The sequence below is a fragment of the Elephantulus edwardii genome, unplaced genomic scaffold (genome assembly GCF_000299155.1).
Source record: "Elephantulus edwardii isolate Elephantulus edwardi_28Jun2011 unplaced genomic scaffold, EleEdw1.0 scaffold00136, whole genome shotgun sequence".
NCBI classification, from domain to species: domain Eukaryota; kingdom Metazoa; phylum Chordata; class Mammalia; order Macroscelidea; family Macroscelididae; genus Elephantulus; species Elephantulus edwardii.
In genome coordinates, this window is record NW_006399886.1 from 8286586 (window position 1) to 8292511 (window position 5926).

At 37.0% G+C, this 5926-nt stretch overlaps 1 protein-coding gene across 1 annotated transcript in view; it reads left to right on the plus strand.

The window, feature by feature from the left end:
* The window catches only part of LOC102862055 (ephrin type-A receptor 6-like), a 1552036-nt gene that overhangs the window by 133231 nt on the left and 1412879 nt on the right, over nucleotides 1-5926 (plus strand).

Sequence of the window (5926 nt, forward strand, 5' to 3'; positions counted from 1 at the left end):
CAACAATTAAAAACATAATAAAAGGAACCATAAAACAATAAAGCACAATTCACTGCCTTCAAGTCTACTCTGACTCATGATAACCTTCCTCTAGTTTCTATATTTTAAATGCTTCAGGGGAAAAACTGCCCATCTTTCACCCATGGAGTGACTGGTAGATTCAAACTACTGACCTTTCAGGTAATTGTATAACATACTACACACTATGCCACCTCAGTATGTGTCATGGCTCCTTTAATAATGTTAATGAAACTCTTCCCTAGAATATTCCTCTAAAACAAGGACATCTTTCCCTCAATACATAAAGGAAGTTCTAATAATTTACCACCTGATATGAAGAAATTTATAAACTCTGTTATAAATAGATAAATATGAATAGATTCTATGACAAAAAGAAAAAGAAATATTAAGATTATGATTTCAGTGGCAGTGTATAATCAGTGAATTATGTGAGTCTCTAGGATTATATTCATTTTATCAGACTGCATTTCAGAGCAAACTGGTAACAAAGGGACACAGAGACTTAGTCAAAACTGGTGCTATGACTTTTCTAAAGATTTTTACATTATATAATCATGTATATTCAATGTGATGAACATACATTAAAATGCATGTGATTAAAGCTATGCAAATAAAATAAAGTTGAATTCAAAGGAACAATAAACCAGATTACCTAAACATTTGAAAAACCAACTAATCTATGAAACAAAATAAAATCCACCAGTAACTTCAGTGTTTCTCTTTATTGAAGGATAGATGATAGTTAAAATCAAGCTTTAGGTAATGCTCTTACCAGGATTGATAGTGTAGTTGGTAGAGTTGTGCTCCTAACCCACAGAAGAAGTCTCTTTTGTTGTTATATGTCCTCTAGTTAACTATGAATTATAATGACCCTATGAATAATGGATCTGAACCCTGTCCTATTTAATATCTCTCTGATGGTTCAAACTCACTAGCAGGTCCAAGGGAGGAAAATAGGCAATCTCCTCCGTGCAATTTAAAGTTTGCAGAAAAATCTGCTAGGCAGTATTCTATGAGTTGGTTCTGATTTTAAGACAATGAATAAGTAAGTGAATGATTAATAAAATAAAACAAATAAAATACTAATGAAGAATTTTCACATAAAACTACTGCAAATATCATAAATTAAAAGTACTATATGTATCAATGTCATTTAAGTAATTTTGAGACACTGAAACAATTATTTTATAACATTTAAATCAGCAGTTCTATATTTGTATATTAAAATTATATTTATTTGGATATTTTAAAATTACTTCAAATCGTTAGGCTTATTTTATGCTCATTTTAGTGATCATCTTAACAGTTAATTTTTTTTAGAAATACTACTTGGACATTTCAATAAATATGTCAGGATTAGAAAAGAGTAGCAAATGATATAATTGTCTATTTCATGATGTAAAGTAAAACTGATTATGATGTGAAAAAATTATTTTGTAGGAATTACTGTGTAGTTGTCAAATGGTCTTTCTATCAAGGTTGAACTGAGATATTTTTGAAGTCATGTTGCATATCAAATAGAGGTGATTTAATAAATAATTTTTTGTGTCTGTTTAATAGACAGCCTTTTAACAGTAGTAACTTGCTGATTTTTGTCAAGGGATTTATGGTATGGATTTTGGAATCTCTTTTAATTCATTGCAACATTATATAATAAAACAGCTGATACATAGGATTTTTTGGTCTGTAATCTATATGGGTTAAGAGTTCTTACAGTGTGACTGGTGGAATGTGAAGGAACAACAAAACCCCCATTTTTTATAAACCTCCATTAATGCTAGAGGCAGAAGCAGGCCATAAAAATTCTTAAGGCAAACACGAATGCCCTGGGTAGAGTCTTGTCTGTCTTTGCAAAGTAAAGAACTAACTAGTGTCTACGTGACACAGAGGGAGTAAAGGCGGGCAAAGTAGCAGCCCATCAGAAGCCGACCCACATGACTGATCCCCTGACCCAGCAACCATGATCTCAATCCCCCTGCCCTGACAGGGCACCCAAAGAAAGCTATAAAAGCAATTAGGAGGTGGGGCTCGAAGCTTTTGTTCTCACCACCAACTTACAGAGGGAGAACGTCTCCACATGTGGAATTAATAAAGACTCTTGAAATTTTCAGATGTGTGATTGGGTCTCCTTTGAGGGGCATTTCGTGGGCACAACAGAATGGAACTACTAATCCTTTGCTTAACAAGTGTGCCATTAACTATTGTGCCACCAGCACTCTCAATACAGAATAATGAGATACAGGTAGTAGATTTTTCACCATATGATTATGCACAAAATCATTATTCATCATTTTAAGTTGGAGACAAGCATTCTTGGTTAGTGGATGTGGAAAATAATATTGACAGAATGACTATTTGGACTTGCAGGACTAAACACAGAATATTTTAATTTTCTGAAATGCCTTTGTTTTTTTTTTTCTTCTTGTCTCACTTGAACAAAGATTTTAAATCATACTACAGAAACCAGTCTTATAAACTACTATGGATCAACTGTCCATTAGTGTGCTTGAAACACTGGTTTATGTTCAAGCAGTATTGTGGTACAGATACAATCTTACATAATAGTGAGGTCAATAAAGTGTCCTCAAGTAGTTTTTAGCAATTTTTTTTTTTTTTAGTAAGAAAGTACAGAGTTAAGTCTGGTAAGGAATTATTAGTGTGGAGAGTTGTGGCATTTTAGTTCTATCCTATAAAATGTGGTCGAATGTATTATGGGCAGAAAGAGAAGATAGACTATACCATCTATGCTAAGGGAATGACTTGAAGCACACGAATACTATATGCATGCATTAAATTTTTAAAGTATTTTGAAAATAATTTGGTTAAAGTACTGAGGAGTGGAGAAATGTGGTGGAAATTAAAACCATAATTGTCCCCGTAAACCAGATTGTGGAAGATATGGCATTTCAATAACTTAATTAAGGTAGATTAATCTAGACTATATTAACGTCTCAATTTTGGAGACTGGGTGAAGCAACTGGACTCTGTAAGGTGAGCTCTTTTGTTATGGTTGAGGGTCATTGTGGAATGATTGATTGGTTTTTGTATTTAAACCTCTTGTTTGAAGTCAACAAGACTGCCTTGAGGGCTTTTGTATTTAAAAGTTGGGCCCCAGGGATTTTATTTCAATACCTTGTTACTATATTTTGGAGCCACATTGTTCTAAGTACCACACTCTTTTGTCAATTTCCTGTGCAGAGGTAATCTGAGTTTGCTGTGATGCTGAACCTTGTAACATTTGGGTCTCAAATGCCATAATGGCTGCCCATGGTGGACAGTATTTGACGGAGCTCCCAGTTTTAGGACAGGATTAGAAGCGGGAGTGGCATCTACTTCCTAAACCTCATGCCTCTGAAAACTATGAACTTGAAGAAACAATAGTTATAGAAATACCTCAGGTCTTTAGTTCGTAGAGTTGTGCACTACTCGATGGCAATCAACAACAACAACAAACAACAACAATATATTTGTGTAGTTGTTGTTCTTGTCTACCATTGTGTTGGAATAGACCTGTAGGTGACTTTCTAGGCAGTTTTCACAGACAGTAGATAGCATAGGAGGAGATTGGCCCATCTTTCTCCTGTGGGGCGGTTGGTGGATTAAAAGTGTATATCTATTAATTTCAGTCCCAGTGGTAAGAAGCTGTGCTGTAAACCCGAAGGCACGCAGTTTGAATCCACTAGGTAATCACTGAAGACAAATGGACAATCTCCTCCAATTCGATTAATTGCCTCTGAAAACCCACTAGTAGAGGGTCAGCTATGGATCAGTTCTGACTCAATGGTACACAACAGCAACATTTATTAAATTTAAACTAAGCACTGCTGTGGAGGGCTCTCCTAGCCTAATGGGAGTGTGTGATGGAGAGAAACTGGTGTTCAAGGAGAGCTGCTGGTTTATAATTAATATAATGAAACTAATTTGGCACTATGGATTTCAGTTCCTCCAAATGCACATGTGGATAGAGGGTGTATTGGATAAATTCATGAGGTAACTTCCCTCCTTCCCCCTTCATTGAATTTGATGAGTGTTAGGAATTATGTTTTCTTGTACTACTTGTCTACTTGACTGTGTGCTATGCAAACATTTTTCTTACAGCAAATATACAGATTATTGCTACATTAGAGAGCTCTAGTAGTGTAGTCTATAGAGAACTATGCTACTAAACTTAAGGTCACAATCCACCAGAGATTCCAGGGAAAAAAATATAAGCAGTCTTCTCCTCCCGTGCAATTTACAGCTACCCAAAACTGGATGGAGCATCAGCTGTGAGTTGGTAAGGACTTGATAGCAGTAAGTTTCAGTTGGAGATTTATGTATGTGAAAATTGAAAGGGCAGTTTCTTTTTACCTTGGAAAATACATCTTTATAAGTGCTTTATATTGTCAGAAAGCTGCTTTACAGTGTTAATGCCTTTCGTTCTCATAACAGACCCCTCCGGTATGGATGGTTGTTAACTTGTTATGACAGATGAGGAAGGTGAAACATAGACAGGCTATGATGAAATTATGGGTGTAACATTCCACCTTAGTCTTTTGGCAACTGTTTGGTTTATCACATCCTGGGGGATCATCACATTAGATCAATTACATTTATGTATTTTGGGGACACACATCATCACATTAGATCAATTACATTCATGTATTTTAGGGACACACATTCAATCCATGACACTGTCATGTTGTTGTTGTTGTTACGTGCCATCGAGTCGTTTCCGACTCATAGCAACGCTATGCACAATAGCCCTAAACCCTGCTCTATCCTGCGCCAACCGCACTGCCTCTCACACACCCATCCCGATTACCCCAATCACCGAATCAATCCATCTCATAGAGGGTCTTCCCCTCCTGCGCTGTCCCTCCACCCTCCCAAGCATGATGTCCCTCTCCAAGGACCCGTCCCTCCTGGCAACATGTCCAAAGTATGTCAGACGAAGCCCCAGAATCCTTGCCTCCAAGGAGCAGCTTGGTTTAATCCTCTCCAAGATGGATCTGTTTGTTTTCCTGGCAGTCCAGCACCACAGCTCAAAAGCATCCACTCTCCTTCTGTCCTTCCTAGTCATTGTGGAACTCTCTGATGCATAACAAGCGATTGCAAAGGCCATGGCCTCTATCAGGTGCACCTTAGACTCCAGAGAAACACCGTTGCTCCTGAGTACTTTAGAGAGGTCCCTAAAAGCAGACTTTCCCATCGCTATACACTTTTTGATTTCCTGACTGCTGGTGCCAAGAGTGTTGAGTGTGGAGCCGAGCAAACTAAAGCTGTGAACAATCTCAATCTCTTCGCCATCCATCCTGATGCTGCCAATTGGTCCAGTGGTGAGAATCTTTGTCTTCTTGACATTAAGCCTCAGTCCATACTGAAGGCTGCAGTCCTTGACCCTTCGCAGCAAGTGCATGAGGTCCTCAGTTTCAGCAAGCAGGGTTGTGTCATCTACATAATGCAGATTGTTAATAGATCTTCCACCAATCCTGATGCCACAATTCTCCCCATAGAGTAGTGAAAACACACATGCTTCTTTTTTATCCCCTTTTAGGGTTTTCTGTATTTTCAGAATTTTGTGTGTGTGTATGTAAATGCATTGCCTTGGTAATCAGGAAGAATCAAGTAAAACACATAGTCTAATTAAAAGAAACCATTTATCCTGACTTTTATAAGATTTTGGCAAATGCCCATTTTTAGGCTTGTTTCAAATTTTATTTATTTGCCCCTAAATAATATTTTTGTCTTTATTAAGAATTTTAAACAGATTGTTGAACTGGTGGTTCATAGTCATAAGCTTGTTCAATGTTAGCACGTCTCATCTCTAATAGCTTTTCCAGAGCTACCACCTTCACCATGAATCTCCATGAGTTTGTCCAGTTCAAATGTGGGCTGCTTCTGCAATTTTATTTTTCTTTTTTTT